This window comes from Jaculus jaculus, chromosome 15, assembly GCF_020740685.1.
Source record: "Jaculus jaculus isolate mJacJac1 chromosome 15, mJacJac1.mat.Y.cur, whole genome shotgun sequence".
NCBI lineage: Eukaryota > Metazoa > Chordata > Mammalia > Rodentia > Dipodidae > Jaculus > Jaculus jaculus.
In genome coordinates, this window is record NC_059116.1 from 52,751,136 (window position 1) to 52,776,034 (window position 24,899).

The window sequence follows — 24,899 nt, forward strand, 5'->3', positions numbered from 1 at the left end:
CATTCAAAGCACTTGGCTGGAACGTGAGCATAGTGGCGTCCTCCTTTCATTTTTGAATCCTTTTAACCCTTTAATATTTTAGGAGGCTGTGGTAGGAGTATTGTCATGATGGTGAGGCAATCTGGGGCTACAGAGTGAGTTTCAGCTCAATGTGGGCAAGAGTTGAAACCCTGCATCAAAACATAAAGTGGACTGTTTTCTTCTTTTTTTAATACAGAACTTGAGTTTAAAGCAAAGATTGACAAGCAGTAGGCATAGTTAGAAAGAAAAATAAATTCTTAGCCCATCATGTATACTAGAATGGTAGTTCTCTACTCTCTATGTTAGAAGTATCATTAGTGCCTTGTGAACACTATGACACATGTGTGGAAAAGAAGCCAGAGTCCCAGGATGAGGACTGTGTTCATGGACCACAAGCACTGCTTAGTGATTAAGTATTGACAAAAGTTGATCCTTACATGTTTTAACTGCTCTGTAAGATTAACATGCAGAACAATTAATTAAATTATATTTAGGACATTAATTATAATTAAATCTATTAGACATTTCTGATGCCGATTGATAGGTATTGCAAAAAAGATTTGACAATTCCTTATAGTAAGTCAATAGAAAATCTGGAGAAACTACAAATAGAGGCTTAGAATAATTCTAAATCTCTATTTTAAAGAACAACAACAACAAAAAAAAACGATTCCTTTCAACTCTTACCCATTTGATACTGTTGAGCTAATTCAAGTTGAATGGAAGCTTACTGAGAAGGTGATATTTCTAATCATATATGCCTATATACCTATATACCTATATATCTATATATCTATATATCTATATATCTATATATCTATATATCTATATATCTATATATCTATATATCTATATATCTATCTATCTATATATATATATATATATATATATATATATCTATATCTACATCTATATATCTATCTATCTATCTATCTATCTATATATATATATATATATATATATGGGCTGTCAGTAAAGGGTACATTATGAAAAAAAGTTACATACTATAGGTTATAGTATAGGCATTTTTATTAAATAGAGCTAAACCTTAGTCAAATGTGTCACTTATTTGTCATTGACTTTCTGTAATTCTTACATATGTAGTTTTCTGCCACATATCAGAAAGGAAGGAGAATGGTTTATTAAATACATAACTTTTGAAAGCAACTGTTATACTTTCTACCTAAATAAAAAAAAATTCTCAAAATAGAATTTCTCAAAACATGTGCCCATGTGAATAGCCTAAGAAGAATGGCATAGAAATTTGGCAAAATACTTTGTAGACATTTCCAATGAGAGTTCAACATTCTTAAGGCTTTTCTCAGGAGAACTTTGTTTTATAGGGTCTATGATTGCTGACTAACTATGTCTATTTTTGTTTCTTAGGATTTCTTTCCCCTTTCTGCTCCCTATTATCTTACACTTCTGGCCCTTTGAAGGCATATTGTCTGATAACATTGGATCTATTGCTGTTTATTCTTTACTTTTAGAAATACCATTTGGAGGATTTTTTATTCATAAAGTAAATTGTGAATGAGAGGGTATTTTTGTTCTTTTTAGCATGTAATCATCTTGGAAAGGCAGAACTAAAAAATGATATTATTAAAAAAGTGTTAAGCCAATTAATCTGCTTATCTGAATGTGTTTCTTGAGAAATTTAGAAAAAGCTGGCAATGGTGATGATATTTTATGATCCTTAAGGGCAACTGAGGTCATTAAGGTCTGTGAAAATTGCTATAATCTCAAAATGTTGAAGTGTTTTCATGGTAATTAATTAAAATTTTACTGTAGCTTGTTTTAAGCATAATAAAACTTTTTAACTTTAATAAATTATATGGAATATTTTAAAAATTAAAAAGTGTCAAATGAAAAAATGTCACCTAATTTCTCAAACCAAGAATACCATCTGAAGACTTAGAGGATCCCTGTGCAAGAACAACATCAAATCCAAGGTGAAGACTCTAGTCTTCTTGTGCAAGTAGCACCCTTGTTCCAAGCCCAGCTCTGATTCCAATCAGATCTGAGATGTGCTTAATTTGGATTTGGCTCTAGAGACAAATGATATTAACCTTTAAGTGAAAGTGAATCTTGAACCCAAATGAAAACAGCTTGCTTTCTTGAAGGACCATTCTTTGAGAGAAACAACTTTGTTATTGACTTGTGTGCTATGATTAAAGAAGACTGTCAAAAAAAAGAGTTTTTTTTTTTTTTTTTTTTTTTTTTTCCTTGAGGTAGGGTCTCACTCTAGCCCAGGCTGACCTGGAATTCACTATGTAGTCTCAGGGTGGCCTCGAACTCATGGCGATCCTTCTACCTCTGCCTCCCGAGTGCTGGGATTAAAGGTGTGTTCCACCACACCCGGCTTCAAAAAAGAGAATATTAATTAAAAATGTAAACTATGAAATTTCCACTTATTTAGGGCAAGATTGGGAATCAATTAATATGTAGTATGAATTTTCTACTTGTTTAGGTCATGATTGAAAATAAACTTATTATTATAGGTATATAGATATAGTTGATAAAGATATATTCCAAAATAAAATGAATTATATTTTAATGATTTTTAGTCTAAGCAGTTTTAAATTAAATCATATAGACTACTTAGCAGCAAAAAGACATATATTTCAAAATAAAAGAGGAGATCTATGAACACATTCAAGTATTTATTTACTTCAATTAAAAAACATAATTCAATGCATTTCATTTCTAAAACACTGTGTTAATGGTGGGATATTAAGATGAATAAGAATGTTTAATCTTATTTAAATAATATACCTGTATTATTTCTTTGGAACAGTATGTTCCCTTCTCAGTTATCTTGAGTCATTGAAGCAAAACCCCACTTATGCTAGAATGACTTGTTTTCCCAAGGTGTCTATTCCAAGATTCTCCTCCCTTAAATTATTCCTTTGGCATGTGTCCTCATGTTTCAGAAACTCTAAACCCAAACTTTGAAATAGAAAGTTAAAGACACTTACAATAATATATGATTATTATCTTACTCTGGTGGGAAGAATGCTATTATTAATCAAGGGTTTATCTATTTTGTTAGAAGTTTTGGAGACATTACAGTTAAATCACTACCCTAAAAATCAATATAAGTATCTAAAAGTCTGCCCCTTCTCACTATAATTCTGTTCAAATTAGAACATATGTCATAAAATTAGATCTAACTGTAGTAACTGAAACAGTGGCCCTTATAATCATCTTAATTACTGGAATATGTGAATGCAATCTTTCTTGCAAAAGAAACTTTGAAAGTGTGATTAAACTGAGGAAATTCAAATAGAAAAGTTATACTGGTTAACTTGGGTTGACTGTTAATGGGTTCACAAATATTCTCCAAGGGAAAAGAAAGATTTGTCAACAATGGGAAGGGGCAATGTGACAATAGAAAGTAAAATTTGATGAGGCCATCAGCCAGGGAAGTCCATTTTGCCCAAGCCTCCAGAAGGAATGAATTCTATTTCTGTATAATAGGATTTCAGTACCATAGGACTAATTTCTAATCTCTGACCTTTGGGATGGTAAGAGAATAAATTCATACTTTTTAAGTCATCAACTCTGTGTTAAATATTAGCAAATTTATAAATAGTATTCAATCACATGGCAGCAGACATTGTTATTTAACACTTTGCCTGCCAGTAATTTTCTAAATTGAATTAGAAAACAACATGATCTTCTACAACAGAAGTACTTATACTTGGTAAATTATTTATTGTTTTTTCTACTTTTGCCCTTTATTATGCAGACCACAGAGTGCTAGGGGTTCACAAATGTGTAAGCGTGAACAATCATAAAGTACTAATATAGCCTCTATCATTACTTGATGCAGGATCTACTATTTCTTCTTTCTTAGAAAAAAGTGAGCTCCTGAGTACAAAACTAATTAATAAGAAAAACTGAGCTCCTTCTATCATGCATTATAATTATTACAAATAATCATATGACAATAAGCTGTCCCACATAATTTCAAAAAAGTAAATATGGTTAGATTGTAACCAAACTGCCTCTTAAACTAGATACAAGTGTAATGGACTTCATGAATTGTGATTGTTATTATAGAACTTTTATTCCAATTTGCTGTCTACACTCAGACAATAACCTGGAAAAATATTGGGCAAATATGTGAGTAAAGAATAAAAACAAAACTGCTACCTATAACACATAAAAAGACTGAGATTTCTACTCTTTTCATTACATACTTACCCATAAACAAGTCTTTCAAATTAATAATTTAGACTAGGTGATCTTGAAAGACCCATTAGATCCCACATTCTGCAGTTCAGAATAATGTTTATCATAACAACATAGTTTAATTTGTGAGGATGGTAATGATACCTATCAATGAATTATTGACTACTCAAAGTAGTTCACTTTCTTAAATTACCATTCTCATTTTTTATAGAAATATTAACTCCTTTTTCAATCCCAAAATTAAAGTGCATTTTACATTACTATTTTATAGTACTTGACATGTAAATTTTAGCTGACTTAGTCATTTTATGGAAATGTGTAACAATATCAAATTCACATTTAACACCCGGTCTTGTATTATTATGGATGGAGGTAGACATTTGCTGAGGAAATTTGGTACTGCCAGCATTTTCATAAGATTGCCAGAACGTTTTGTAAATTAGCCTACTGGATGGAAATACAGTCATCCACTTTGGAAATGACACAAATAATATAGCAATGTGTTAAGAACCATGCTATGGAAGCAATTTAAACAGTTGTTGAATTACAGAGAATGTATCTGCTTATATGGCATGGTTTTGGGGAAAGGAAAAAGATAAAAGCAATACTATTACTAGGAAGCAAATGTGTTTATAAAAGCTTTCTTTGAATTATTTGTTAGTTTAAAACAACCCTCAGACAGTGAACAACCCAAAAGCTGTAGGAAAACGTTACACCTATGTTTTATAAAGCTGCAAGAGGATCTAAATTACTTCTTTCTTGAAGGAACAATTTCTGTTGGCAAGATGCATGAAAAGTTTTAGCCTCTTGGGAATACATTTGTGACAAGAGAGCAGAAAGCAGCCCCTGCTCTGACAATAAAAATATGACAGATAATGTAGAAGTAATCAATCTGAAAGGTATAGAATATTTAAACCATGAAATGCCTAAAAAGCCATAAATGAGCTCTTAAAATCAATAATAGATGCTACTGAAATACAGGGTAATAATTCAAGATCAGGAATAGTGGATTGTGATCTCAGAAAGGTTTCCATTGAGGCCAGCTACAGAGAATTAAAAGTAGATATGTGTTTATTTAGCAAGCATGATTGCTAGATTGATTGTATAACAAAGAAAAGGAATCCTGTTGACAATTTTATATTGAAAGTGATTGTGATGATGGCATGTTCTAGCCTCTCTTCTTGGTATTTAACAGCATTCCAAGCTGTTCAATGGAAACAAAATTGTATTAGCCCATTTGAGAACAGGGTTCCAGAAAACAGGGAATCAAGGTTGCTGATAATCTATCACCAAATTTCTACATCTCATACTGTCTGTACTTACTAGCCATGATCTAAATTATGATCTTTCCAGCCTCCACCAGGCTATTCATCAAATTGTTTGGTTTAATTTTTTTATACTTCATTTTCATTTATTAATTTGACAGAGAAAGGCAGGGGGAGAGAGAGAGAATGGGCGCACCAGGGCCTCCAGCCACTGTAAATGAACTCCAGATGCATGCATCCCCTTGTGCATCTGGCTAATGTGGGTTCTGGGGAATTGAACTTGGCTCCTTTGGCTTCGCAGGCAAATGCCTTAAACACTAAGCAATCCTACTTGTATCAAAGCTGCAAATTTGAGGCCACCCATATGTAAGCAGTGTCTGCTACAAGGAATTATCATACTTTTGAAAAGTATACAACATTCTGGATCAATATTTTACTTTTTGATAGACTGGTTGAAATGTAAAATGTGTTATAAACAGAAAGCCACAGTTAAAATAGAAAAGGGTAAGGATATTCCCAGTAAGACATCTATATTAACAAGCCATAAATTGGGAGATTAGTGAAGATATTGTATAAACATGAAACTTCCTGGTGTCCACTTTTTTTCTTTTGAAAACATAGTCTTACTGTAAAACCCTGGCTGGCCTGGAGCTCACTCTGCAGGCTAGGGTGGCCTCCAACCTTTGCCTCCAAATTGCTGGGATTACTGGAGTTTGCCAGCATACTCAAACCCTAAATACATGTTTTTCTGTGTTTTTTTTTTTTTTTTTTTGAGGTAGGGTCTCACTCTAGCCCAGGCTAACCTGGATTTCACTATGTCATTTCAAGGTGGCCTTGAACTCTGGGCAATCCAATCCTCTCACCTCTGCCTCCCAAGTGCTGGGATTAAAGATGTGCATCACCATGCCCATCTTAAATGCAGTGTTTTTGAAAAAAGAAGGCATTTGTGCCTGGGCTAGCGCAAGACCCTACTTTGAAAACCAAAACAAAACAAAACAAGACAAAAGACATTTGATAAAAAATGAGTAACTATAATTTGTTAGGAACAGAAGGTTTATGAATGGAATCATGAGAAATACTTTTGATTGGTAGAAAGTGCCAGATGGCAGAGACTATGAAATAGATTACTTCAGACTAGTTCTTAAAACAGTTAGTCCAAACCTTTTAAATGGTTCAAAACAGGAGCAAATTGATGTCTGAAAATTAAATTCAAGCTGATCAGATGTAAAATTGTGAATTTTGGCATCAAAACAAGGAACATTCTTGAACACTGGATGAAGAGTATGGAAACTATTCAGAGAAGACAGGAAACGACTATAGGACTGTTTATATAGCTTTCACTAAGATCCTGGATTAATTTTTGCTGGTAATACAAAAGCCTTTCCTATAAAATCAGAGATAAAAATGCTAACACAAGCTTTTGATTTTATTACTATATGCAAAATACTCCATGCCAAGTGCTTAGTTCTTATGTTCTTAATAAATTATTAACCGCCTTTGAAAGAAATTTCATAGGAACTGATGAAATAGTGATTTTGGTTCATAGTCAGCAAGCAAGTCACAGCACTGGGAAAATTACTCTTCCCTTATTGGGTTCATTTTTACCCCTTGGTTTTTTGTTACATTTCATTAGACCTTATGTTGCCTCTGTTAACCTTGTTGTTATTTAGACAATTAAAAATCTGTTCTGAAGGGTTTTATCCCAGCCTGCCCTTTGATGGGCAGGAGTTCTTCGTACTTTCTTGTCTTTCCTTCTTTTAATTTAATAAAATTTCTCTAAACCTTAAAAAAATAAAAATTAAATAAAAATCTGCTTTGATTTTTATTAGACTTACTTAAATATCTTATTTATTTATTTATTTATTTTTTACTTAAAGTACTGAGCTTTATTATGCATGTTTGTGCCATAGGAAAGGAATGGCTTTTTTTAAAAAAAAATTTTTAATTTTCCATGATTATAAAATATATCCCATGGTAATTCCCTCCCTCCCCACCCCCACATTTTCCCATTTGAAATACCATTCTCCATCATATTACCTCCCCATTACAATCAATGTAATTACATATATACAATATCAAACTATTAAGTATTCTCCTCCCTTCCTTTCTCTACCCTTTATGTCTCCTTTTTACCTTACTGGCCTCTGCTACTAAGTATTTTCATTCTCATGCAGAAGCCCAATCATCTGTAGCTAGGATCCACATATGAGAGAGAACATGTGGCGCTTGGCTTTCTGGGCCTGGGTTACTTCATTTAGTATAATACTTTCCAGGTCCATCCATTTTTCTGCAAATTTCATAACTTCATTTTTCTTTACTGCTGAGTAGAACTCCATTGTATAAATGTGCCACATCTTCATTATCCACTCATCTGTTGAGGGATATCTAGGCTGGTTCCATTTCCCAGCTATTATAAATTGAGCAGCAATAAACATGGTTGAGCATGTACTTCTAAGGAAATGAGATGAGTCCTTTGGATATATGCCTAGGAGTGCTATAGCTGGGTCATATGGTAGATCAATCTTTAGCTGTTTTAGGAACCTCCTCACTGTTTTCCACAATGGCTGGACCAGATTGCATTCCCACCAGCAGTGTAGAAGGGTTCCTTTTTTTCCACATCCCTGCCAACGTTTATGATCATTTGTTTTCATAATGGTGGCCAATCTGACAGGAGTGAGATGGAATCTCAATGTAGTTTTAATCTGCATTCCCCTGATGACTAGTGACGCAGAACATTTTTTTAGATGCTTATATGCCATTCGTATTTCTTCTTTGAGAACTCTCTATTTAGCTCCGTAGGTCATTTTTTGATCGGCTTGTTTGATTCCTTATTATTTAACTTTTTGAGTTCTTTGTATATCCTAGATATTAATCCTCTATCAGATATATAGCTGGAAAAGATTTTTTCCCATTCTGTAGGTTGCCTCTTTGCTTTTTTCACTGTGTCCTTTGTGGTGCAAAATCTTTGTAATTTCATGAGGTCCCAGTGATTAAACTGTGGTTTTATTGCCTGAGCAATTGGGGTTGTATTCAGAAAGTCTTTGCCAAGACCAATATGTTGAAGGGTTTCCCCTACTTTTTCCTCTAGCAGTTTCAGAGTTTCAGGTCTGATGTTAAGGTCTTTAATCCATTTGGACTTAATTCTTGTGCATGGCGAGAAAGAAGAATCGATTTTCATCCTTCTGCAGATATATATCCAGTTTTCAAAACACCATTTGCTGAAGAGGCTGTCTCTTCTCCAATGAGTATTTTTGGCATTTTTATCGAATATCAGGTGGCTATAGCTACTTGGGCTTACATCTGGGTCCTCTTTTCTGTTCCACTGATCTACAGGTCTGTTTTTGTGCCAGTACCATGCTGCTTTTGTTACTATGGCTCTGTAGTATAGGTTAAAATCAGGTATGGTGATACCACCAGCCTCATTTTTGTTGCTCAGTATTATTTTAGATATTCTAGGATTTTTGTATTTCCAAATGAATTTTTGGATTGTTTTTTCTATTTCCATGAAGAAAGCCTTTGAAATTTTGATAGGGATTGCATTAAATGTATAGATTGCTTTAGATAAGATTGCCATTTTCACAATATTGATTCTTCCAATCCAGGAACAAGGGATGCTTCTCCACTTTCTAGTGTCTTCTGCAATTTCTCGCTTGAGTGTTATAAAGTTCTCATTGTAGAGATTCTTTACTTCCTTGGTTAGGTTTATTCCAAGGTACTTTATTGTTTTTGATGCAATTGTGAATGGGAGTGATTCTCTGATTTTATCCTCTGTGTGTTTGTTGTTAGCATATATGAAGGCTACTGATTTCTGTGTATTTATTTTGTATCCTGCTACATTGCTGTAGGTTTTGATCAGCTCTAGCAGTTTGCTAGTAGAGTCTTTAGGGTCCTTTAGGTATAGAATCATGTCATCTGCAAATAATGATAACTTGATCTCTTCCTTTCCAATTTGTATGCCTTTTATGTGTGTCTCTTGCCTTATTGCTAAGACTTCCAAAACTACATTAAATAAAAGTGGGGACAGTGGACACCCTGTCTTGTTCCTGATTTTAGTGGGAAAGCATCCATTTTTTCTCCATTTAGTAATATGTTGGCTGTAGGCTTGTCATAAATAGCCTTTATTATATTGAGATATGTTCCTTCAATTCCTAGTCTCTGTAGGACTTTTAGCATGAAGGGGTGTTGGATTTTGTCAAATGCTTTCTCTGCGTCTAATGAGATGATCATGTGATTTTTGTCCTTCAACCTGTTTATGTAATGTATTACATTTATAGATTTGCATATGTTGAACCATCCCTGCATCTCTGCGATAAAGCCTACTTGGTCAGGGTGAATGATCTTTTTGATATACTCTTGTATTCTGTTTGCCAATATTTTGTTGAGAATTTTTTCATCTATGTTCATGAGAGAGATTGGTCTCTAATTTTATTTTTTTGTTCTATCTTTGCCTGGTTTTGGTATCAGGGTGATGCTGGCCTCATGGAAGGAGTTTGGTAGAATTCCTTCTTTTTCTATTGTTTGCAAAAGCTTAAGAAACAATGGTGTTAGCTCTTCCTTAAAAGTCTGGTAAAATTCAGCAGTGAATCCATCTGGGCCTGGGCTTTTTTTAGTTGGGAGATTATTGATAACTGTTCAGATCTCCATGTTTGTTATAGGTCTATTTATGTGAGTAATCTCATTTTGATTTAATTTAGGTAGGTCATATAGATCAAGGAAATCATCCATTTCTTTCAGATTTTCATGCTTTGTGGAGTATATGCTTTTATAGTATGTCCCTATGATTTTTTGAATTTCTCTGGAATCTGTTGTGATGTTACCTTGTTCATCTCTGATTTTATTAATTTGTGTCTCTTCTCTCTTTCTTTTGGTCAGATTTGCTAAGGGTTTATCAATCTTGTTTATCCTTTCAAAGAACCAACTCTTTGTTTCATTAATTCTTTGGATTGTTCTTTTTGTTTCTATTTCATTAATTTCTGCCCTAATCTTTATTATTTCTTCCCATCTACTGATTTTTGGTTTGGCTTGTTCTTCTTTTTCCAAGGCTTTAAGGCGAAGCGTTAGGTCGTTTACTTGCGACCTTTCTAATTTCTTAATATAGGCACTTAAGGTTATAAATTTACCTCTTAGAACTGCCTTCATTGTGTCCCAGAGATTTTGGTATGTTGTGTTCTCATTATCATTTGACTCTATAAATTTTTTGATTTCCTTCTTGATTTCTTCATTGACCCATTCATCATTTAGTAGTGTATTGTTTAGTTTCCATGATTTTGTGTATGCTCTATAGCCTTTCTTGCTACTGATTTGTAGTTTAATTCCATTGTGGTCAGATAGAAAGCAAGGAATTATTTCAATTTTCCTGAATTTGTTAAGATTTGCTTTGTGTCCTAATATATGGTGTACTTTAGAGAATATTCCATGTGCTGCTGAAAATAATGTATATTCTGCAGCCTTTGGATTTAATGTCCTGTATATATCTGTTAAGTCCATTCCTTCTATGACCCATTTAGTCCAGATGCCTCTCTGTTTATTTTTTCCCGGGATGACCTGTCAATTGATGAGAGTGGGGTGTTAAAGTCACTCACCACCACTGTGTTTGATGTTATCTGTGACATTAGTTCTAATAGTGTTTGTTTGACGAATTTGGGAGCCCCCATGTTAGTTGCATATATGTTTAGGATTGTAATGTCCTCCTGTTGGAGTGTGTGCTTAATCAATATAAAGTGACCTTCCTTATCTTTCTTGACTAACGCTGGACTAAAGTCTACCCTGTCCGATATTAGGAAAGCAACCCCTGCTTGTTTTCTAGGCCCATTTGCTTGAAACACCGTCTTCCAACCTTTCACCCTAAGGTAATGTCTATCCTTTGTATAAAGGTGAGTTTCTTGGAGACAACAAATTGTAGGATCCTTCTTTTTAACCCAGTCTGCGAATCTATGTCTTTTCGTTGGGGCATTGAGGCCGTTGATATTAAGAGATATTATTGAAAGGTGTGTATTCATGTTTGCCTTTTGTTTTTTTTTTTGTTTTGTTTTTTTTGTGGTTCTGGTTCTACCTGTGCTCTCTTCTGTTAACTAGTATTTGAGTATTGCTTGTTTTTTCTAGGTTCCTTATATGTGTGCTTTTCCTTTTCTTCAGCATGGAGGATTCTATCAAGTATTTTCTGTAGAGCTGGTTTTGTCTTCAAATACTCCTTTAACCTGCTTTTGTCATGGAATGTCCTTATTTCTCCGTCTATTTGAATGGATAACTTTGCAGGATAAAGTAACCTTGGTTGACAGTTGTTATCTTTCAGAACTTGGAATATATCACTCCAAGCCCTCTGGCTTTAAAAGTTTGTGTTGAATAATCTGCTGTAATCCTGGTGGGCTTACTTTTGTAGGTAACTGGATTTTTCTCTCTAACTGCTTTCAATATTTTTTCTTTGGTGTGTGTGTTTGGAAGTTTGATTATAATATGGCGAGGAGAGGTTCTTTCCAGGTTTTGTCTGGCTGGGGTTCTAAAGGCTTCCTGTATCTGTATTGGCACCTCTTTCCCAATTTGGGGGAAATTTTCTTCTATGATTTTGATGAAGACACCTACTATGCCTTTTGAGTGAAATTCTTCTCCTTCTACTATGCCCTGAATTCTAATATTTGATCTTTTCATAGTGTCCCGAATATCTTGAAATTCACACTCATATTTTTGTATAAGTTTGTCTTTCTCTTTGTTGGCCTGTATTAGATCTGCCACCTGGTCTTCTAGCTTAGATATTCTGTCCTCTCCTTCATCCATTCTACTGGTGAGATTTTCTACAGAGTTTTTTATGTCATTAACTGTGTTCTTCATTGCTAGTAATTCTGACTGGTTTTTCTTTATTATTTCTATTTCCTTATTTATGTCTTGTATTGCCTTCTTTATTTCATGAAATTGGTGTTCTGCATCTTCTTTGATTCCTTTGATTTCCTCTTTAGGTTCCTCTTTGACTCCTTTGATTTGTTCTCTGACTTCTTTGAACATATTTACAATCATTCTTTTGAAATCTTTTTCAGGCATTTCCTCTAACTCGTTCTCACTGGAGGTCGTTTCTGATGCATTAATATTTTTAGGTGGATTTATATTGTCTTGCTTTTTAGAGTTTCTTGTGTTATAATGTATATATTTTTGCATCTTGGATTAAGTTAATGCTTGGATTTTCTAGCTAGCTGTGTATTCTTAGCTGTATCAATTGATTTGATGTTATATATTTTCAGGGTAGGAGCTTAAGGTGTTAGATGTGGCTCTTAAGACTCAGAGTATCTACAAAGGTGCTCCTATGGGTTGAGTTTCCCTGCTATGGGAGTATTCAAGTAGGCTGAGTGGAATAAAACACTGGTAGATTCTAAAAGTTAAGTAACCCCTGTACCCATTCAGACAAAAACAGCCCAAGTATGTATGCCAGAGTAGTTATTATAACAACCAGATCCTCTATCAACACAGAGGTTAAGATTTCTGGTCTGTTGAGGGATCCCAGTCAGCTTGTGACCAAGTGAGACCCTTACCTGGTGCAAACCCAGTTACCTTGGATGAGTTTGTTCTCAGTCAAGTTGCTGCCTGAGTCATCGGGCTGCTGTTCTGATTTCTGGAGCTGGGCACTGGCTTTTCCTACGGGGCAAACCAAGCCTGGCCACTGTAGCCCTGCAGATCAGCACCCCCACTGCTGGAACTGCTCCTGCTTCTCGGTCTGCTGTGGTTGCCGCTCCTGGGTCTGCCGCTGCTGCTGCTCCTGGGTGTGCTGCTGCTGGGGCCACTGGTACCGGTTCCGGAGCTGCTGATGTTGCTGCCGAACTCTGCTCCTGCTTGGGTCCTGCTGTCGGCTCAAGTTGGCGTGGCTGGGTCCCGGGCTGCTGCTGTGTTAGCCAGAGCTGGGCTCAGGCAGTGGGGGAGGGGAGGGAGCCGCAGCTGCTCTGGTTCTCTCGCTGTTCCACGTGTTCTTCTACCTCGCTTTCTGCTCCTCCGCTGCTCACTGCCGCTCTCCCTTCACGTTTCCTCAGTTGCGGAGAGCGCGGTGTGAGGGGAAAATCTCGCACCTGGCTTTTCCTGTGGCTGGAGCCATGTCTGGCTGCTTTCTGGTGCGCCCCCCACCACCGCGGTTGGCGGAGCTGCTGGGGCCGCTTTTACCGGCCTGTGCGGGCTCTGGATGCTCTCGATCTCTCCTACATCTCCGCTGCCGCTTCAGTTTCCTATACACCTCACTTTTTAGTAAAAGTGTGAATTTTGCTGAGGTTTTTTGGTCTTTTTTTCCCCCCAGGCTGCTTTGGCGAGGTACCTACACCGCCATCTTAACCGGAAGTCCAGTTCTTATTTATTATTATTGAAAAGTTTATTGGTAAATTCATTGTAAAACTTGTGACCTTCATAAAGAAAATTTCAAGTATGTCATGTAGCTTGAACTTATATGGACTTAATATATGACTATATTATTTCCTCCCAAGCTCTTTGACGTTAAAATTCTGTCATAAGTGAAAGATGGGCCTAAGTAACAGAGATCATAGAGGAAAGGCAGCTTGGGTGTTTTAGCTATCATCACTTTGCTCTGCATTTTGTGGGAATAACGCAATGGTCTTGAGAAAGGATGAAGTGACATATTCATTAAATTAAGCTGCTTCTATTATGTTTCTTAAGTATTGCAGTATTATTTAACTTGCTTTGTCATTTGCCAGTACTTTAATATTCATTCAATGTGGCCTGTTAGAATGTCACTGACTCCATTATGAAAATATGCTATTTAAGGATAAATCTTAGAAAGAACAGGCAGGTAAAATAGGACAAATTTAAGGAAAGCAAATAAAATCACAAATGACATCTAGTGAAAAAACCTTAAAAGGGAATTGTCTTTAATTAGTTCACAGTTGGAGATTGTTCATACTGCTTATTTTAGTTAAGTCTTTCATTTGAAGAGAAACAAGCTATTTAACTTTCAGGATGCTTGCGGGTAGTTGAGGAGCATCTTTAATCCCATGTCTTATTGAATAAAATGTTGTTGTATGCTTAGTGTAACTGTGGTTGAAAAATACATGTAAAATATGATTTCTTGGAATTTTTGTACACATTTTCAGCAAGGAAAATAGGTACTTTAGAAGACTAAAGTTACAGCCTAGATATTGTATATGTGTCATTGACCCTTATTTTAAGGCGGAAAAAATTGCCTCAGCAGCATTTCTAAGTAGACTCCTCTTTTTAAATTTTTTGGAGGGGGGGGGGTTTGAGGAATGGTCTTGCTCTAGCCCAAACTGACCTAAAATTCACTAAATAATTTCTTCTGACCTCAAACTCATAGGGATTCTCCTACCTTAGCCTCCTGAGTGCTGAGATTAAAGGCGTGTGGCACATGCTTGGCTTAAACTCTTCTTTGATGGACCTTAATACAATATCATGTCTGTGATGATCTCCCTTTATTGTCAGTTTGATACTTGATTTGGAATTACTTCAGAAAAAACACTTCTGGATGTGTCTGTGAGAGCATTTCCAGAAAGTTTTATGCTAGGAAGGACATTTCACCCTCAATGTACCATTGCATAGACTGTGTTCTAGGCTGAATTAGAAGGAAAAACAGAGGAAATTAGCTAAGCATGAGCACTTACTATTCTCTGCTTCCTAGCTGCAGATGGAATGTCACCAGCCATCTCATCTCATGCTCTCCCCCGCCCCCTAACCATGCCTTCCCTGTTGTTACTATATAACATCAAACTATGGTCCTAACCCAGTCTTTCTTCTTTAATTTTGTAAAGTTGTGTGTGTGTGTGTGTGTGTGTGTAAGAGAGAGAGTAAGAAGAAGAAGGAGGAGGGCTGGAGAGATGGCTTAGCGGTTAAGTGCTTGCCTGTGAAGCCTAAGGACCCCGGTTCGAGGCTCGGTTCCCCAGGTCCCACGTTAGCCAGATGCACAAGGGGGCGCACGCGTCTGGAGTTCGTTTGCAGAGGCTGGAAGCCCTGGTGCGCCCATTCTCTCTCTCTCCCTCTATCTGTCTTTCTCTCTGTGTCTGTCACTGTCAAATAAAAAAAAAAATTAAAAAAGAAAAGAAGAAGGAGGAGGAGGAAGAGGAAGAGGCAGAAGAAGATAAGAATGAGAAGGAGAGGAGGAAAAGAAGTAGGAAGAAGAAGGAAGAGGAGAATTAGAAAATGGTACCAAGCAGTGGGATCATTGTTATGAGAAACCTGACCATGTAGCACTTATACCTTCTAATATGGCTTGAGGGAAGGATGCCTAAACTTTAGCTATATAGAAACCCTGTAATGCTGTAAACAGAGTTTAATGGACTGTTCTAGTGGAAGTTTGAAGGAGCAGAATGCTAGTATACTTTTGGGTAGTCAACATGGTCCCTCTTTTGATTTGAGATGGTAATAAGAACTCTATCAGGCAATAAAATATAGGCTAATTGGATTGTTCTCTGGCAAAGAGTTAGTCTGCATTCTCACCAATGCCTATAAACTTGAGTGGGAATGAATTTAAAAGTAATGGGCTTAGTTGTTTAGGGGAAGAAATTTCAAGATAATGTAACATTGAACCTATGGCATGCCTATTGCTTTCTGTGCTTATTGAGGTTTCTAATGAGAATTTCAAGGAGGAAGATGAAAAAATGTGCAGTTTGGTAAGGAAAGGACAATGAAGTTAGTCTCATGTTGTAGAAAAGGAGGTTGCAGAAAAGGTTTCAATAATAATTCAAAGATTACTAGCTGCTTTGGAAAGATGGTTCAATAGTTAAGTGTTCTTTCTGTATAATCATGAAGGCCTGAGGGGGCCTGAAACTGCCTGATTTTTTTATTTATTTATTTATTAAAAACCATCTTTTATTTATTTATTTATTTGAGAGCGACAGACACAGAGAGAAAGACAGGTAGAGGGAGAGAGAGAGAATGGGCGCGCCAGGGCTTCCAGCCTCTGCAAACGAACTCCAGACGCGTGCGCTCCCTTGTGCATCTGGCTAACATGGGACCTGGGGAACCGAGCCTCGAACCAGGGTCCTTAGGCTTCACAGGCATGCTAAGCCATCTCTCCAGCCCTGAAACTGCCTGATTTTGAATCTGTAGAACACAGCTAAGCATCTGGGCATGGTCACATGTGCCTGTCCTGCAAAGGAGTGTAGAGACTAAGAAATCATTCAGGATCACAAAAAGTAGCCATTGTTGGTAAGAGACTCCAGCTCAACCAAGAGCTAGAGAAAGAGTAATGCAATAGAATACCCTGACTGTACTGCAGATGAGTGTTCCTGGCTACAGGAAAATGCATGGGATGCCACAAGGGAACATGTGCATTTTGTATATATGAAATATACACCACATTACATGCACACATACACACAAGGCAAAAATAAAAATAAGGACAAGCCTTGAATATTACACAGATAAAATAGCAAAGGTGGTTTGAGGGCAAGATTTCACCAATGAAAAGTGTCAAGTCATGAAAATGAAAATTAATTTGACAAGAGGGAGCCTGAATAGAGAATGCCACTGAAGATATTCCATGCTGGACAACCACCTGGGGAAGTATTTTCCTAAGTTCATCCAAGACTCACAGAGGCCACTACAGATATAGTCTCGTACTGGCAATAGAACTGAGAATTCAAAATGCAAGAATGCGAGGTCCATAGAGATTTACACCAAGGTTCCAAGAAGCCACAAAGACCATGGCAGGGCCAGATTCTCAGCAAGGAGGCCCGAGACGCTCTTGTAGTTACTTTGTGTTGCCCTGAAAAGTCACCTTACCAAAAGCAGCTGATAGGAGGAAAATTTCTATTTTGCCTTACAGTCTGGATGGGATGCTTCATGCTGGCAAGGGAAAGCATTGAGTGAGCAGAGGTTTGACATCACTACTGTCGCTACAAATGGAAAAACATAGCAAGTATGAGTGAGCCAATCTCTGGCAAGTGGGAGCTGACTATAACACTAAAATCCTACCCCCCAGAACACACCTCCTCCAGAAAGGTTCCCCCTCCAAAATTGCACCAAGCACTCAGAACACATGAATTTTTGGAGGACATCTGATTCAAACCACATAAAAGAAGCTGCTAATTTGAAGCCTACTTTGCAAACGAGATCTCAGAATGTTGGAGATGCTGGAACCATGGGATATACATGGAGGAAAGCTGTGGACACACAGTGACACTGCCTCCTCAAGTGAGGTCACATAAGCTGCAGGCAGGACCCCTGGAGGAATGTGGCTTCCCAAGCTTGTTAGAGTCTAGGAAATGCCACCACTGTTCCAGGTGCCAGCCATGGAGAGCAAGGAATCACTGTTATGTCTCAGTCTAGTTCCAGTTTGTTCTTTCCTTGTTACCATGCTATTTTCCCTTTTTGAACTTAACTGCTTACTCTTTCATTGTATAGCTGAAGGATATGAGTTGTTTTCTGAACTTGTTATGGAAGGCTTTGAAGATGAAGGATGGGAAATATTTAGGTGTCAAGATGTCAAGGAGTAGACTTGTGATGGATGATCTTGTTAACTTGATGGGATCTCAAAACACCTAGAAGACACACCTTTGTGCCTACCTGTGAAGATGTTTCCAGAGAAGATTAACTGATGATGGAAGACTCATTGGAATGTAGGCAGAACTATTCCCCAGACATCTCCTTTAGTGAGAGAACCCAAGCAGGAAGCCAGTTGATCACCAGCATTGATCTCACTCTGCTTCCTGACTAAAGACACAATACAACTAACCACCTCAAGATCCCACTGCCGTGCTGTCCCCACCACGATGGATACTATCCCCTAGAACTGTGAACCAAAATAAACCCTCCCTTTCTTCAGCTGCTCTTACCAGGCTTCTTGTCACAGCAATGAGAAAAGAAACACATGGGGAAATCATGCTCTGTTTAAAAGTATGTGTTTGATATTTTGATATTAAGAATAAGAGAATGAGAAAAATTGTAATTATTTTGGTTTTTATCACTTTACGAACAAATATGACAAATTCAAGGAGAATTGAAACTTTCAATGTTCTGTAAGAATGCAACTTTGCTAAAGCCTTTTTCTTTAATAAAAGTGTTCACCTCTATGTAGTCACACAGGCTGACTATCTACTTTAGGTATCTCTGAGATAATTCTGTGGACCACTAGCTAGGGACTTCAGGAAGACACAAATATTTTACTAGTGCTGACAGGTATATCTGAACTTGCAACCACCAATGATAGCTCTATGCAATTTGCAGAAGGTTTATGTAACTAGTTTTTACATCAAGAATATATTAATGCAGGACAGGAGAGATGGTTCTGTGGATAAAGCACTTGCCACTCAAGGTTGTACACAAGGTTGATACTCCCCAGACTCCACATAAAAACGGGAAGCCACGACAGATACTTTGTCAGCAATATGGGAGGTGAAGGTAGGCGAATTTTCCAGAAGCTCTTGATGAGCTCTCAAAAGAAACAACAAAGTAAGATTAGAGATCTGCCTCAAATGAGCCTGAAAGTTGTGCTCTAACCTCCATATGTGCACTATGGCATATGCATGTCTGCACTCATAAATAAGCACATACATACATGTATATACACATACCCACACAAAAATAAATACATACCTCTTAAAAATTATATTGATTGTGCCACTTATTTGATACAGAAATAGAAAGCTTACTAACACTGATGACTTCTGAGTGTTTTAGTCTAAAACTCCGTATCTCTCCTCATTCTCAAATTTCAGTTGAAACCTATTTTTGTGTGAAGACTGTTTCACCTAAGGGCAAACTCTGCATAGTGTTGTATTCCTGTTTTGCTTCTGAGTAAAGCATCTGATGTTAATATTTGAGAGCAAAGATAGGTGTGCCAGGGCCACATGCCTCTGCAAATGAACTCCAGACACATGCATCACTTTCTGCATCTGGCTTTCCACGGGTTCTGGGAAATTGAATCCAGACCAGGCTATCAGGCTTCACAAGCAAGTACCTTTAAACACTTAGCCATCTTTTCAGTCTCTATTTTATTCTTTGTCTTAGTAATGAATTATTTTCTCTGTGGCATGTTTTCTATAACCTCTGGAAGAAATAGTGATATTTTCGTAGGAGAATTTTTTTTCATTTTGTTTTAAGTAGTAAATACATTACACTTTCATTCAAAATGTGAACCCCTTGATATTTTATTGTTAACTTCCTCTAATATTTCCATGAAATGCAGAAATTAAGGGGAAAAGAAGGTCATGTATGTAGTTTTATGATTTCACTATTTGGGGAGTTTTATACATTTGCAAAAATTAAATCAAACTATCAGAATGTATTAGTCTCAATATATCTGCCTAATCTGTCATCCTCTTTGTCCATTCTGTCATTCAATTCTTTCCTAATAAGTCATGAGTTTTTACCTTACTTTCTGTTTTCCTAACATCACCAATCAGGTTCTAACAACCTGCCTCTTAGTTATACCTATTAACACAACACTTTCTAGTTTCCCATTCTACATAACACACTACAACCTTCTTCTGTTTTCATTATTTTGTACATTATCTTGGCTGCTTAATATCATCAAATACATTGTACTGAATATAAGAAAGTCTTTACACCTTAAAGGACATGGAGGAACCACTCTGGCACAAGCTTCCTCAGTCTTGGTACTATGGACATTTTGGGCTCAATAAACCTTTGTGAGGGAAGGTTGTTTCATGGACTGCAGGCCTCTATTGATATTATACCAGGAACTCCCATGTTTATAACCACTTAAAATGTCTCCAGACATTTCTAAATTCCTTGGAGTTGTGAATCCAATGACTTCCAGCTAAGAGACTGATTTATATCCACTCAACGTTTGTACTGGTTGAAACTGTGCACAGCTTCAAATAGACAAGCCCTGGATGAATGTAGTCAAAAATACAACTTTGTTAGCAGTGATAGGAGTCCATTGGTAAGCAGCTACTGAGAAGCTCTGTAGTAGCAGGAATGGGCTCCATTGGATGTTCCTGACTTTTTACTTATGATAGTCATTAATTCCAAGGAACCTTGGGTCTGCAGATGATCCAAGAAAAGAAGAGTTTGGGGAATACATGTAGGAGGAGTCTTAGTCTCTACCTGTTTTCTGCACAAGCTTCACATCTTCACAAAACTTTCCTCTCTGTATTGTATGGGATAAACAGTTACAGAAGCCAAGAAGCCCAAAATCTTAACATGTTTAATGATGCTTATTTATTAATATGTGTATTTTTTCTAAAAATGTTAAATGTTGATAACCTATAGATATAAATTGTTGCTTTACACAAACGTTGTAAATTCAAGATATCCTACAGTATTCTAGAGTTTTTCTTAGATTTGCAATTATATATCATTATAAAAATTTATTTGACCTTCACATTAATACCTAATTGAAGAGTTTGCATTTTATGAAATTTATTAATATTCTTAAAATAACTTATGGAATGTTGCCAACAAAGTAATGATATTATGTATACATTTGTAAGTTCTCCATTTACATATACGTAGCAATATATATGATATTTATTTTTTGTATATATGGTAGATAGATAATAGTAAAAAAATAAATGGAGGCTGACCAGGAAGAAAATAATCATATAATATAAATGAATTTGTGAGACTAAAATGTAAATGTTTTGCTTTTAAGGCTTTACATTTAAGACTTTTTTATATTGCTGTACTACTAGCATGATAGGGATATGGCCATTAAAATTTTCACAAAATTTTCCTTTGTTAAGATAAAAAATAAATATATTTATATGTAATAAAATATCTATGAGAATAATGTACTTTGTGGAACAAATAGCAAGGTCTTTCTGTATACATGGATACAGACACTAATGTTCAAGGAAACCAACAACCGATTTCAGCCATTGGATGTCTCCTGGAAGTTAAGAAGGCTTGCAGGGCAGAGCTGGGTATTCCTACATCAAGGTTTCATATCTACCAAGAATGGCAGTTGAAAATGGCAATATCTGTATACCTTATACATAGATTTTTCCCATCTGAACTTATCTAAGACCATGATAAGCATTATTATTTCCATATTATAGCTATTTTAAATCCCTCAGGTTGAGTGATTAGCTCCAAAGCATAAAACAAAACTCAAATTGAAATTGTTCACCCTATCTGCCTCTCTTACACTGCTGGTTCAGAGCTGCTCAACAGTAGTCTTGTGTGGGGAAAGACCTTTGGTCACCCTGTCTGCCTCTCTTACACTGCTGATTCACAGAGCTGCTCAATAATAGTCTTGTGTGGGGAAAGACCTTTGGAAGGAAGTCTGCGAATCTATGTCCTGGACATGACTTTCACTAATTGACCATGGCATTGTGACTTCCAAGTCTTGTGATACTATTTGGCCAGTAGCTACATCTTAGATGGCAACATTCCTAATTTAGCTTCTGTATAAACAAGGATGCAGAAACTCAATCCACCTGATTTGCTATGGAAATTGGTTGTCTAAAGTAGAAGCCACATATCCATTTCAAAGGAAGTCTAGTAATTAGTTGATGCTCGGAAATAATTGCTTTTCCAGATGGGCTTAAAATGCATTTATGAAGTATAAATAGAACATAAAACAAAGTTACCTGGATAGAAGATGGACATGTTTTGAGTTTACAATTAGAAAAAATAACAATTCACATATCTTTTTCTTCAAAGTATGTACTTAGTAGAAATTTGCAAGGATATGAGTGGTTAAAATTAAGGTTCACTTTGCCTTCAATATTAACTCAACAGTGGATTTTTACTTATTATTTATAAAACAATTTTCTTTACCTTAGATTGTATTTTGTGAAAACATTTTGTACTACCAAAACCCAAAATTTTACGTTTTTAAAAAAGAATGTTTGGGCTGGAAAGATTGCTTAGTGGTTAGTTGCCAGCGAAGCCTAAGGACTCATGTTCAATCTCTCTCCAGATCCCACATAAACCAGATGCACAATGGTGATGCAAGTGCAAGGTTGCATATGTGCACTAAGTGGTGCACATGTCTGGAGTTTGATTTCAGTGACTGAGACCCTGGCATGCCAATTCTTTCTCTTTCTTTCTCTCTCCCTTAAAAAAAAAGGTGTTGTGGCGCACACCTTTAATCCCAGCACTCAGCTGGCAGAGGTAGGAGGATCACCATGAGTTCGAGGCCACCCTGAGACTACATAGTGGATTCTAGGTCAGCCTGGACCAGAGTGAGACCCTACTTTGAAACCCCCCCCAAAAAAAAGTAGAGAATAATGTTTGCTCATGGTAATAATATTGCCATCACAATGCTCAGTGAGTGTTGGCACATGAGCTCGATGAATTAATGAACTCTGTTATGTTGAGGGATTAATATTTTTATTTCTTTTGCCATGTTTGTATCGGAGCAAAAATTTCATTCTTACAAACTTCTCTTCTTCTCTCTTCTTTCTCTCTCTGGCTCCTCTTGCTTTCATCTCTTACTTTTCACTTAAATTATCTGCAAGCAAAATCCCTATGGCTGCTTAGGTATCAACTTGGTTCTGCTTACATGCACAGCACATGCTCTTCCCTGCTGAGCTTTCTCCTCAGCTCCACAAGTAGATGTTTAAAATATAGTAATTAAATTCCATTTACTTTGTGATGCCTCTATAGTAATTTATATAAAATAGAGTGAAGAACATTTTTATGACACACATATATAAAGAAAACCTACAAAATTAAATTTTAATGAATTTCTTTTTTTTTTTTTTTTTTTTTTTTTTTAGTTAAACATGTCCTGTTTCAAAATTTCACAGTTCTTTTAACGGTCAAATTAAATGACCCCAAGCCTTTGTCCTACAGGCCACCTGTATAATAGTGTTCTGTCCCTGGTGCATCCCTACCCTGTTGCTAAAGCCAACATCTAACACCTCCCCCAAAGCCATATTATTCAGTTTAAGGAGTTTATCAAGAGGAAAACTAATGAATCTGATTGGTGCTCTACAGAGCCTCCATGCTTTTGCTGCCTCTTTGAGTCATTATGAGAAATAAGGAGTCCCAGGGATGTGGTAGACACATTTCTATTGCTGTACTGACAAGTCCTAACCATCTTCTGGTCTTATGATCTGCTAATTTTACAATAGTTTCTCAAAGTGCATGGAGAGAAAAAGGACATGCATTTTCAGCATATTAAGTCCTTTGCATCTTTTTCCCACCACAATAGATTAGGGCTGCCCATGGTCAGTTCTCTGCCTTTTCATCTCTTATTTCATATACTATGAAACCATTAATGTTGTCATACCTTCTGAGAGGCTGAGTCAGACTCAACCTTGAATTTACGTGCCAAACCATGTTCAGATTTCCCTCTTCCTAATGCTGAATTTTATAAATTCTTATTTCTAGTGTTGGACTATTTTTATGGACTTATAGATGGATTCTAAAAAGACCTTTTCAATTTTGCTATGAAATCAGCCAATAAAAATCAGTTAACAGGTCATAGACCCATTTCTATGGACAAGGGTCTGGGTCTTTTGCTAGAAGTGGGGTGTGGAAATCTACTTTGGAAAAAAGTGTCTATCAGACAAGGTAAATAGTCATTATCCTAATTTTCCCATTAGCAAATTATAGGTCACCTCCACCTCTGATATGTTTGTGAAATACTGGGATGAAAGCTGTGTTTGCTTCAACAAAATCTAGGACTATTTATTTCTAATGTTTGATTAGATAAATTATTAGCAAATTACCTTTTGTTTACTATGTTTAAATTGTTAGTAGTGAATTAGTAAACTATTAATATATTATACATCTCAATAATGCTTAAAATTAGACAATGAGGTTTTCTTCTTTATTCTGAAGTAACATGTTTTACATGTCTTACATTTGTTCCTTGGTCAATATTCTCTATGAAACTTTTAAATTGAAAATTTCTACACTCATATACAATATACCTTGATCATAATCCTTTCCTACCACCCTATTTTGTCCTTCCTCACATATCCTCCCCCACCTGAACTCCTTCCCAACTAGTCTCTGTTCTATTTTAATGTTATGCTGAAAAGAAGTGACAATGTTCAGCAATGTCCGTTCAGCACTGAGAGATATTGCTATCACTGCTCTTTAAATTGAAAATTGAAATTTATCACTACCTATGCAAGTTGACCTAAGTTTTAAAAGTTTTGTAATGATTTTATTTTTATTTATTTTATTTATTAGAGACACAGAGAGAGAGTGAGAATGGGTGAGCCAGAGTCTTTAGTCACTGCAAACGAACTCCAGATGCATGTGCCACTATATTTATCTGGCTTATGTATCTGGAGAATTGAACGGGGGGCCTTAGGCTTCTCAGGCAAGCATCTTAACCACTAAGCCATCTCTCCAGCCCAATTTTGTAGTTTTATATTGACAATAAATCAAAGAACATTTTCTTCATTAATCACAAAATTAGTGATTATGTCAAATGTTTCCCTCTTTATATTAACTTCAATTTATATTTCCATAGTTCAGACAAAGTTCATCACTTTGATATACTCTGTTGTAGGTGCTACTGTTGAATATCCTAATGATGAAAAGGCATTT

At 36.3% G+C, this 24,899-nt stretch overlaps 1 protein-coding gene and 1 non-coding gene across 2 annotated transcripts in view; both read left to right on the plus strand.

Moving 5' to 3' along the window:
* Ccdc178 (coiled-coil domain containing 178) overlaps window positions 1-24,899 on the plus strand; it is a 612,453-nt gene that overhangs the window by 290,949 nt on the left and 296,605 nt on the right. The window lies entirely within an intron of this gene.
* Window positions 1,637-1,763, plus strand: LOC123455212. Its single transcript, XR_006633758.1, has one exon. It is a non-coding gene; the product is annotated as a small nucleolar RNA SNORA33 (small nucleolar RNA).